General features: G+C 35.9%; 1 protein-coding gene across 1 annotated transcript in view; it reads left to right on the plus strand.

Moving 5' to 3' along the window:
* The first annotated feature begins 5039 nt into the window (after nucleotides 1-5039).
* Nucleotides 5040-13064, plus strand: part of PRLR (prolactin receptor) — a 2068968-nt gene continuing 2060943 nt past the window's right edge. Inside the window, exon 1 of the mRNA XM_044070113.1 lies at nucleotides 5040-5267. The gene's annotated coding sequence lies outside the window, so the exon portion shown is untranslated. The remainder of the gene's footprint in view (nucleotides 5268-13064) is intronic.

The raw sequence follows: 13064 nt of genomic DNA on the forward strand, positions 1-13064 counted from the left end.
ACCCAGGATCCCTCTAGCAAAAATTATGTTGCCACAATGTACTGCAGCCTCCACCTGAATACCTTGTCCACAACTGTTGTCATTGTTATTGAACCAAGTGTTTTTTTCAGTACAAACAGATACATGATTAGATTTTGAAAGAGAAGAATTGGTGCTAATCCTTATGAGTCTTCATTGTGTTAGAGATGCTATCTGACTTATTAGCTCCACTAATTTTTGTTGGCATGACAGACCTGTATCAAAGTAAGATAACTTCTATGGTTGGGGGGGGGGCACACAGGAGCAGGGGAAGGGATCCTAGCTGATGTAGAGTCTGCTGGTATCCATGACCAGCAATGTAAGCAAGTTATGGAAATATGTTTGGGATATCTGATTATTTTAAAGGAAAGAAAGGGGGAATGTGTTTTCCTGACATTTCAGTGGTAATATGGTACATTATTTGTGGCATAGTTTAAACTCCTGCCAGGATGACTTCGTATAGAGATTAGCATCTTGAAAGCTGGCAGGCATACCATGTAGATGTACAAATTTTTGACAATATAAAAGTAAATTTTGAAGGCAATATTCAAGGTATATATAATGCTTTACAAATTGGTTACAGTAGAAGTGCGATGTTTCAAGGAGTGAGCTGAATGCTTATATTTAATCATGGTGTTATTCTGAATGTGTGTGTGATGACTATACAGGGGGTGTGTTGAAACATATAATGGTAGGAAAGTCGACTCTGTTTTTGAAATTTGAATGGAACCATTAAGCCTAGGATGGAGACTTAGTTAAAATTACTGGCTGGCCAAGTTTGGCCTCCTCAAATAAAATATGAAAACATTTTATAATGTAATTTATTTTGAATGGAACATTTATTGTATAATAAATTATGTTATTACAAGATATTCAAATAAAAGGGCTGAGCAAGAGCGGTCATGCTATTTTGAGTGTGGTATTGTCATACTTGAATATGTTGAGTTGTTTCGGGAAAGTGTGTATTTTGTTATGAATTTTAAAAGGAATAGCATACAGGTTTAAAATGTGTTACAGTTGTACATTAGCTAGAAACTGCAATGATAAGCATAGCCCATTATGGGTCTTTGTGTGTTTGAATATAAAATGATACTAATAATACTACTACTTTTTATATATATATAAAACTCTAAAGAATACAACACTATTATATTTTTCAACTAATGTTGTTTTTAGGATGCCTCTGTAGATGTTTAATAGTGCTCCTATCTTGTTCAAAGAGCTATTTTGTCAGCCTTTGCAGGTTGGAAGTGGAGGGATAAATATTTCTCACTCCTTATTTTCAAGTTATATTTTTTTGTCATTGGACATCATTCCAGACATATGTATAGCTATGATTTTAGGAGAATATATATATATATATATATATATATATATATATATATATATATATATATATATATATTTAACTTGAAATACAGATTGTTTGTTTTTTGTAAAATGGGTGAAGTATTTTTGTTCTAATAATTTGGCTTGATTTTGGTGATGGGAGATTGTGTGTGTTGGCATGTAATTAAAATAGTCTCAGATAAGAGTTATGTAGACTAAAATGCCTCTGTAATGAGAGAAGTTTGTGAAAGCCAACATGCTAAGTTTATTTAGAGGGGGAAAGGGCACCATATGTGTTGAAAGACTAGTACTACTGATTAAGGTGAATTGGTCAAACAAGTAAGATGTGCTGGGTTGTATGGTTAACTGCCATATTAAGATCGGCATTAGGGTGAGAAGTGCTGAAGTGCATGCATTGTGTTCATTCTGACTTAATAGATAAGATGATGGAAATGAGTAAATGGAAAGGAAATCATGTATAAATGAATAGTAAATGTTAAGTGTAATTGTTATAAATACTGGCTGAAGAATAGTTCATGTTATCAGTTTTGTAAATAGTCTGTATGTAGGTTAACCTTGTTTTAAGGCTGATATTTAATTATCTAAAAATCTTTTAAGTAGTGTGTTTTACATGTTAACTTTGTTTTAAGGTTAATGTTTATTTATTGTTCAGTTTGTGAATGTGTGATTGATTCTCTATCTTTATTTAATTTGTGTTTGTTCTAAGAAAAATGTAAAAGATATTTCACTAAAAAAAATCTTTAAAATAGTTTAAAGCAACTTGAGAAAGTATGAAGGAATGGTTTAAAATAAGAATGCTTTATTTCAATACAAAATAATGAATCTGGTAAAATAATTTGCAAAAGGATGATACAATTATAAAGGAACAATGACAAAAATGGAACTAGGGTTGTCACCTATCTCTCTTTGCATAGGACAGTCCCTATTTCTGCTTTTGTGTCCTGTTGAAAAACATGGAAAATGGTAGAAGTCCTAATATTTTAGGACAAAAAAAAATCCTGAATTGCCTGTAATAGTTACATAAACAAATGCATTTTGTAGCTTAAATAACTTAATATGACAAAAAACAGGAGAAACAACTCGCATTATATAATGCTGAGCTTTTATTTAGTCAAAAAAGAAAAGTCCATTCCTTTTGCACTGGATGAAAGTATGGTGTGTCCTGCATAATTACATATTTCCATAAAAATGTGTCCCACTTTGTGCATCTGAAAATACAGCAACCCTAGGTAGAATAGAATCTAGGGTTTGTCAAATGAACAGACTGAAAGCAAATAATATGATAGAGTAACAATGAAAGGTGTGTAGGATTATGGGATATTTAGGAAGAGACATTTCCATTTGAAAAAAGTTGCTAACCCTCAATATAGGCAGCCGATACAATGTCATGTAGTGTATTCTGTAAATTTCTTGGATATCATCTTCCCATTGATATGGGCAGGATAGAGACACTTTATAGAAGGATAATTCATAAAATGCATGATGTTTATCACAAGTCATATAGAGGTAGAAAAGTAAACATTAATATATACATGATGAAGACATCAGCAGAGGAAGATGAAGTAGAGGTGTGGAAGTACTATAGGTGAGTCCATACAGCCTGACTGGATGACAGACTAAAAGATGTAGAAGAAAAAAGAACCCACAGTCTGAAGTTTGAGGATAAAGGTCTCAGGAGATGCAAGGAACTTTTTTTTTCCAAAGAAAAGGTTGAACATATTTAAAATGCTCTTCACAGGTAAATTGTATGGTCAAAACTGCAACACGCATTAAGAATGCATGGAAAAATTTATAAAATAAGCCTCATGAGGGGTAGGAAAAAAAAGTTGTTTGAGTGGGCTATTCAGATTCTCAGTAGGTATTAAATGAGCAGACTACAAGATCCAAGCAGTGTATAGCCGCCTGCAGAATCAATTCTTCTATGTTGACGTGGCTGGTAGAGTGAAAAAACTGCCTCCTAAACTGTGCAGCCCCAACTCACCCAGAGATAAGGGTATCTGGCAGCATCGCAGTAGGGGTGAGCTGATTCTTGACTGCCAGAAAAGTAGGCCTTTAGTAGGCCAACCGAAAACCTTGCATTTTATGTCTTAGATTTCTAATGTTTATATGCTTCAAGCTGGTACCATTCTTGATGGCCAAAAAGAGCTTATCTGAGGTACTCAGCAACCTATGAGCTAGCTTAGAATATATATCTCCTCACAACCAATGAGCTAGCTTAGAATATATACCCCCTCACAACCTATGAGCTAGCTTAGAATATATACCCCCTCGCAACCTATGAGCTTACTTAGAATATATACTCTCACGCAACCTATCAGCTTGCTTAGAATATATACCCCCTCACAACCTATGAGCTAGCTTAGCATATATATTCCCTCACAACCTATGAGCTAGATTAGAATATATACCCCCTCACAACCTATGAGCTAGCTTAGAATATATATTCCTTCACAACCTATGAGCTAGCTTAGAATATATACCCCCTCACAACCTTTGAGCTAGCTAGATTAGAATATATACCTCCTCACAACCTATGAGCTAGCTTAGAATATATATTCCCTCACAACCTATGAGCTAGCTTAGAATATATACCCCCTCACAACCTATGAGCTAGCTTAGAATACATACCCCTTCACAACCTATGAGCTAGCTTAGAATATATATTCCCTCACAACCTATGAGCTAGCTAGCTTAGAATATACATCCCCTCACAACCAATGAGCTAGCTTAGAGTATATTTTGTATCCTCTCAACAGCAACACTTGTAGCTCCAGGTTTATCTTCTCAGCTCCCTAAAAAAGAGCCATGAAAGGAGTAATTGGAGCAGGGGTGGGTGAGGGTAGTGAGAAATATGCAGCCTTTTGCTGAACAGTTAATTTAAGTCCTTTACCTTAGTGATCTTGTGGAGATGAAAATATAGCACAACTAGAAGGAAAATATTAGATGGATGAATACAGAATAAAGCCAAATGACAGGTTTTATAGATATTGGTTTGAAAGCATATGAGAAAGCTGGAACAGCTAAGATTAGCACTACACGCTTTGATCCTGTAGAGGCTCTTCTTAGTTAAGTGTGATGTCTGTCATATATACCGTGTAAGCAAGACAGGCTACACTCATATAAAAATATATTCCTACTTGCTTATGTTCCTTTTTATCCTAGTATACCATATCAGCTCATTTGAACTTCACCAGGTCCTTACTGTGTTTACCAGGAATCGTATGTCACTAGTGAAAACTTTATTTCTCAGAAAAATGTGAAGCAGTAGGTACTGTTACGCAACTATTACTCAAGTAAGGAAGAGGCAGACATCCATTTAATATTAAGTAACAGAAAATGATGTATGTTACAAGTGAGTTTCCTAATAAATGTCCAAACTACAGATATACTGTGATGCTTAATGATAAAATGTTAGGGTCACACAGCAAAAGGCAAAGGTTTATTTATTTGGCTTTCACAACTAAGACAGAGCTTTATAATTGTGTTCCTTAGTTCAATGCCAAGCTATTACAAAATCAGTATAAAGAAACAGAAAATATGACAGATAGTGACATGTTTGCTAAAACACACTTGGAGTCCGATTCAAACACACAGTGTTGTGCAAATATTTCCTCGGGCATGAAAAAGAGAGAGAGCCAGAGAAACAGCATGTGTATATTGATGTTAGCTCCTCCTCTGTCAGACGGCAGCCTTGTGGATTATATTTCTGCCCTTTAACTGAGTTGTGCATGGTCATAGCATATACCCGTTTGTCTTCATTTTTTTATGTTGTTTGGAAGCCTGGCAGCTTAAATATCAGTTTAAATTTTTGTATGCCTTCATGTTTCTGTGTAGCAGCTATTTCTCTGCTGCTCTGAATCAGCTGACATGGATTAAAGTAGCATTTTCTGCAAGGAAAAGTAAGTACTACATGTAATGCGTAACCTGTTCACCAGATCCTGTTTATGTGGTTTTAGGATCACCAACAGTTTCTTTATTCTAATTTAAAGGAAACAATATATATTGTTCTGCTATTATCAGCTCATATTTGTATTTATGCGCTAGAAATGTTTCCTACAAATCCTGATGATTTGCAGCGACGTCATTTTGAATTAACTCTGCCAGCTGAGGTAGCTTTGATAAATGATTACTGAGAAGAGGCAGTCTATTGGTTAGCAGAGATACTGCTGGGAAAGTTAAATCAGCTGTACAAAAGAGTATAAAAAGAAAAACTGCTTAACAAAAAATTCCACAGCAATGCAAAAGGCATTGACTAATGCAATACTGAGAATACCATACTGCAGAAATCTAATTGCATTGTATTTGTATAAGGTGTGAACCTATAAATTTCAAGGCATTCTTAATCAATGCAGGATCAGTTTTAACTATGCTATTTAGTAGTCACAATAGCAGCACTACTGCCAGTCTATAGTAGATTTCTATCAATAAAAAAATGGTTGTCTTATCTTGGAATGTTTAACGTAGAGCTTATTCCACTTAGCTGATGTCTCACCATATTTGTGGCACACCATCCTGTGATCATAGGAAATCAAGTATGGTGTGAAAGGGGCAGCTAAGGGAACAGCAGTAATGTAAATCCATGTGTTCTTGTTATGTAATGGCATGGTCTGTTACAATACTGGCATATGTCAAACTATACTAGAAAGAAAACAAAACTGGGAGCATTACACTGAGCAGGCTAGCAGCTGCTGCTGAATGAATGGACATGCTTTGGATTATTGAAGTCTGCAATGGTAGATGATATAGCATGGCAGTCTGATATATCACCTTTGCATATAATTCCACTCATCTGAATTAGGCACAAGACAATTTCCTCTGGTCCAATGAAGACACGATTCCTGTTTTCGTAATGCGAGTGAGGTTGAAGTAACTGAGTTGAGATATTTAACCAATATACTCCATATAGTGCAGGAAATGTAGTAATAACAAATAATCAATCTAAACTATAATTCTGTAAGCACCATTTGTGATAAGCTTCACTCATAAATATTACTTAACATTGAAAGTAAAATGTACATTAAACAGAGCCTTTGCATGCATAAGTAGTCAGTGGTTACTTAACTAGAAAGACCATATCATGGTTCCTGTCTATTTGTGGGAAGTAATCTTTTTCACTTTATACTGTTGCTGTGAAATACAGATGATATTGTTTTTCTGTACACTTTTCCTACTAATGTCTTTTTCCAGAGAACTTACTGTGCACTGCAGTATGTTCTCATGGAGCGTGAGGTAGTAGTGTCAGACATGTGCAATGCTGTTCCAGAAGTGGTTATGTGAGAAATCTAGTGCCGATAAATATACCTACAATTTCAATAAAACGTGAGATAAAAATAGTCATTCCTTCTTGGCACACTCTTTTACCATTTCTTCCATATTGCACACTGGTCCTGATGGAATGATTGTATTAGTCCATAGTTATGTATCTGCAATTCCATGCATGTTTTTATTCATGAATGTCTTATGGTTAAAACATTTGTGCTCTGATTGTGTGGGACATACACTTCTGCTTGCTGTGCTAATGCAGCAGTTAAGAATACAACTGTACAGAGTAGGGAAAGTAAATAAAACAGCACGCCGTTAGCCACAATACTAAAAATAACACTATTTACTTTTCATAGAGATATTGGTTTTATCGCCAAATTTCTATATTTTATAGCATTTGACACTTTTAAAAACTATTCCTTCCCTCTGCTGTAACTGATATGTTCATGGCATAAAACAAAAACATGCATCCATGAAAGCTTCTGTTTCAACCTATCAACATTTAGTAACATTTGCAGCCCATACAGCTCAGGAACAAAACCTGTTTTGTAGAATAGTGTAGTCATGTAACCAAGTTTCCTGATTTCTGTCAGGCAATATACATGACATCTTATACATCATTAATTCATGTCTGCTCATTGAAGCTATATCATAGAAATAAATTAATTTGCTTAAAATCCATACCAGCCACCCCATTTTATGCAGCAAGTCTTTCAGACAAAAGATATGGATAAGATATGCTGCATTTATATGATAAATGATATGCTCATAATATATTCAGTATTTCACAGTGTACAACATGGTTCCCCTGTATTTAGCTAAATGAAAAAAGCCAGATAGGGATATTATGTGGGTATAATATTGCATTATATTAGAGCAGGTAAATGTTCTGGTTATACATTTTACAAATATTCATAATGTATAACACTTGCTATACATACTGGCATTAAGATGGCATAGTGGTGCAGTGGAGAGAGCTTTTGCCTCATAGCAAGAAAGCAAGACGTTCCTCAGTTTGAGTCTCATCTGGGGCACCTTCTATGTGGAGTCTGCATGTTCTACCTGTGTCTGTGTGGGTTTTCTCTAGGTGCTTTGGTTTCCTCCCACATTCCAAAGACATGCAGTAGGTGGATTGGATACTCTAAAATTGGCCATAGTAGTGAGTGTGCATGTGAGCATGTGGTGTGGAAGAACTACTGTGTCAGGGCTAGCCACCTGGTGGTATAAACATTGGCTCTAGATGATTGTCACTGTTAAGTGACACTCCAACCTCTTGTGCGGAAATGGGAAAAGAGTGTTGTTGGATGGATGAATACATAGTGGCAGTAAAGTGTCATGTAATAATGTGACAATTAAACATATCATCTGATCTACATTGATTAATACTACAAAAATGGGTCACATGAAACCATTACAGCTGCAGAAGACAAACAACAGAAGTTTCTTTTATTATGTATTACCCAGGATATGCGCCATGGAAGATAATAAGTAAGCTATGCTGATACCATGACATAATGCTCCTCTTAATGTATGCAGATAGCCCATGGGTTGATTAAAGGCTGTGTTATTGTATGTAAAGTATGTTCTCCACATATTTGTCTGGGGCTTTGTTGGAATTGTTTGTGATCTACCATAATTCATCCTTACACGACAGGTGAAGTCGTAATGCTAACCTGGACCTAAGTGTGTCTGGACATGTTAGTGTAGGATGTGAGTTCCTTTCAGTGGACTACCATGCCATTCGGAGATGAATTTCACCTTGTGCCCATTGTTTGCTGTTATAGGCTGCAGTCCCTTACAGCCATGAAATGGATAGCTGACCTACCAGAAGTGGATAGCTGAATCTCCATTTCACAATACTTCTTGGTCTTTTTAAACAATGCAGCTGTTATGTGTATAATTACATTGTGTGAAACCAGGTTACAGCAGTTCTCACCATGACAAAAGCACTGTGACTAATGCATTATTAGTGCAGCTCAGGTCTGCTGGATCATCTTCATTCTTCATCTGCAGAATGTCTTCTGTACATTGCATATTGACTACTGAAGCAATGGAATCATAAGGGCTTCAGGAGTAACGTAGTACTGCAAGCATGTTCTTAGTTTATGTGCAGACTCCATTCATTATGTTGCCATCCCTACAAGGTGAATGAACTGTCACATGACAAGATTGTAGAAAGGTCCACAAATAATGTTGTTGATGTGGTGTGTGAAATGGAATGCGAAGGGTCATGTGTCATGTATGATCAGCTTCTACAAACACTAAACTAGCAAGTACAGATATAAAGAAAGGAATAACAGTCTTAGCACAGTTTAATACTGTTTTGGTAAACATAATGTCAGTGCAGGCTTTTGTATCCATTAGAGCTAAGATCATATTTTGTGACAGTTTGATATTGTGTAAAACACTAAGCAGGTTGTGCGTTGTGTTAAGTAACAATGGAGGTGTTAGTGGTTTATAAATGGCATATTTTGTAATGTTGTGTATATTTATTATACATACTATAGGTAATACTTTAATGAAAAATGTATTGTGAACAGAGCTGCTACAACACATTCTAGACTGTTCTGCACAGAGCATTATGGAATACTGGGAACTGCTGCTTATTAAAATTCGTAAATTGTGAGCAATATGTCTAGTGGCACTTTGAAAATATAATGTACTTGTTTTTTTCATTGTTTTTGAAGTATTCTGCTATAAAGTGTACGAAATGCAAGAAAGATTAGAAAACTGCTTACAAAGAAGTACTTGGCTCACTACTGTCTGTAGTCACTGCTTGTGTTTTTATATCATTATTTCATTGACATTTTAATAACATAACTCAAGTTAATTACGATTTCACAAACTTTAAACATATTTTTGCAACTTATGAGGATTTAATTGCACTCACCCTTCCCATGTCTGTTTAACATTTCCCTTACACCATATGAGACAGTCTTCTGCCACTCAGCTGAAGTCATCCTTCCAAATCCATTGCTCCTCATCTGACACACATTATGTCTTTTCTTACCTTGAACATCTTCGGTTACTTTAATGGTCTAAATCTATTCCATTTGAACTTCTGTCTGTGGATTTCTCATTTTTAACCAAGCAGTTCTGAAATTCTTTTAGGATGTAGATACTGTCTATACTAGTAGGCAATTCACAGTTTCTGATAGTTGTTAACTCACTGTCTGTCTAGATGGTTGCATCTGGTTACTCACAAGCCTTCAAAAAAAATGGCCTCAGGGGTCCTATGAATACTCTATTCTAAGTATCCTGCCAGATGGTCTTAGTACGTCCTTCAATAGCAGTAGATGTGTAGTATGTGTCAGATGTCCTTCATGGATGCATCTGCAGTCATAACGGACATCTACATTTATGGTAGGTACAAAACTGTACTGTTTGTTCTTTCCACCAGACATCCTTCTGTATAAATGCCTGTGTTTTCTTCTTTGCAGTTATATTGTGCTATCAATGTGCTACATTGCATGTGGTTATGTTATCCTTCTCTTTTAGCTCTTTGGGTGGATGTCATTACTCCAGTTCTCCATGGCATACTTGCCACTTTTAATCCCATTTCATTGATCCATGTTCCTTTACATTTATTACGGAGTTCCAATTTATTTATTTAATTTTATTTATTCCATTTGTTTACCAGGAAAGTCCACTGGGCCTAAAAGAGACCGTTTTTTGGTGGAGGCCCGGTGATAAAAGCACCGAAAACAATATAGTTGCAGAAAAAAAAATTAAAGATTAATTGGTACAGAAGTAGAAACAGTGTTACACATAGTGGTTACAGTAATATATACAGAATATATACATAAAATCAGGAATTTAGTATTTAGTTGGTTGCCAGATGAATTCAGAGTGGTAAAAATAAAGATAAATTAATCAGGATTCTTGTACCAGTATCAACACGTGATGAAAGAAAAAAACTAGATATGGTGAAAGTATCCTCAGTCACTAGTAGTAAAAAGCAAAGGAATTTAGTTATAATATAAGAAGAAGGAGGAGGTTAGGTTATAGAGCAGGTACATAGCCAGGAAGAGTTGAGATGATTTTCAGTATTTGTTTGAAGGTGGTGGCGCTGCCTGTTTTTCTTATAGAAGGTGGAAGCGAGTTCCATAGTTTGTTGACAGTTAAGGAGTAGACCGGTTGACCAGCCGGTAAGGTTGCGATTGCCCATTCTGATTACTTTCCACAGCTGCATTACAGAACTGTGAAAGTCCTTCACATTTGGATAGCTTGAAGATGTTGGAAGATACTATATGCTCCTTCTTAATATTTTTAAGGTGGTACGTTTTTTTGAAGACCTACTTGATGGATATTCATACCACTTTGGCAAGTAATCAATTCTTCCAAGCTTTCCCTTGCAAAGAATTCTTCTAAATAGTTTGTTTATGACAATGGAAACACTTTAAAACTCATAATAATTTCTTGTTAGAAATATATAACTTTGAAAACATTGACATTTTCCTCACTGACTTGTAACTAGGAGCCAGTACAAATAATAATTTTAATAAGAATGAGAAAAGGAAGAGCAGTTGTATTAGTTATTTAATCAGTCTGACAGGTTTGGAAGCCAAGTTAATATTGTACTTAATCAACCCTTTTTAGTAAAATGTAATATACAGCATGGATTAACTCCTCATTTTTCTCAATGAAAGACAGATTATGATTGTACAGCAGATATAAAAAGTGTACACATCCCTGTTAAAATGTCAGGTCTTTGTGATATAAAAAAATGAGACCACAATAAATCATTTCAAAACTTTTCTCACCTTAATGTGACCTATAACCCTTACAATTCAATTGAAAAACAAACAAATCTGTTAGGGGAAAAATATAAAAAATAAAAAAACATACAATACGCTGTTTGCATAAGTGTGCACACCCTTAAACTGATACTTTGTTGAAGCACCTTTTGATTTAATTACAGCATTCAGTCTTCTTGGATACACACCTGCCATCAATTAAAGAGACTCAGATTAATCCCAAATAAAGTACAGCTATCCTAGTAGGATTTTCCTGACATTTACTCAGTTGCCTGCTACAGCAAAAGCCATGGTTGCAGAGAGCTTTCAAAGCATCAAAGGGATATAATTGTTGAACGGTATCAGTCAGCATTGGATATACCATGGAACACAGTGAAGACAGTCATCAAAAAGTGGAGAAAAAATGGGACAACAGTGACGTTGCAAAGAACTGGACGTTCCTCCAAAATTGATGAAAAGACAAGACAAAAACTGGTCAGGGAGGCTGCCAAGTGTCCTACAGCAACACTGAAGGAGCTGCAGGAATTTCTGGCAAGTACTGGTCGTGTACTACATGTAACAACAATCTCCCGTATTCTGCATATGTCTGGACTATGGGGTAGGGTTGCAAGATGGAAGACTTTTCTTACACAGAAAAACATCAAGGCCCAGCTAAAATTTGCAAAACAATACATCAAGTCTCCCAAAAGCATGTGGGACAATGTGTTATGGTCTGATGAGACCAAGGCTGAACTTTTTGGCCACAATTCCAAAAGGTAAGTTTGGTGCAAAAACAATACTTCGCATCCCCAAAAGAACACCATCCCCACCGTGAAACATGGTGGTGGCAGTATCATCCTTTGGGGTTGCTTTTCTTCAGCTGGAACTGGGGCATTAGTCAAGGTGGAGGGATTTATGAACAGGCCCAAAACCTTCAGGCATCTGCTAGAAAGCTCAAGATAAAGAGGAATTTCACCTTTCAGCATGACAATGACCCCAAGCATACATCCAAATCAACAAAAGAATGGCTTTACCAGAAGAAAATTTAAGTTTTGGAATGGCCCAGCCAAAGCCCAGACGTAAATCCAATACAAAATCTGTGGGGTGACCTGAAGAGGGCTGTGCACCATAGATGCCCTCACAAGCTGAAAGATTTGGAGCACTTTTGCAAGGAAGAGTGGGCAAATATTGTCAAGTCAAGATGTGCCATGCTGATAAACTCCTACCCAAGAAGACTGAATGTTGTAATTAAATCAAAAGTTGCTTCACTCCTACCCAAGAAGACTGGATGCTGTAATTAAATCCAAAGTTGCTTCAACAAAGTATTGGTTTAAGTGTGTGCACACTTATGCAACCAGCTTATTGTACGTTTTTTATTTTTTATATTTTTTCCCCTAACAGATTTGTTTGTTTTTCAATTGATTTGTACAGGTCATAGGTCACATTAAAGGTGGGAAAAGTTTTGAAATTATTTATTGTGGTCTCATTTTTTATATCACAAAAATCCAGCATTTTAACAGTGGTGCGTTCACTTTTTATATCCACTGTATATTATATGCTTGAAGTGCTAGCAGTGAAATTTCTTTTCTTAACTTGTGTTTGGGCTGTATATTTTAGTTGACTGTACACTAATTCAAATTATTTAGAGACTGAATATGCATTAGCTGACTGTAATACTGTGTGGGTCGTCTTGCACCT

This window comes from Protopterus annectens, chromosome 1.part0 (genome assembly GCF_019279795.1).
Source record: "Protopterus annectens isolate FY-2018-M chromosome 1.part0, PAN1.0, whole genome shotgun sequence".
Classification (NCBI taxonomy): Eukaryota; Metazoa; Chordata; order Ceratodontiformes; family Protopteridae; genus Protopterus; species Protopterus annectens.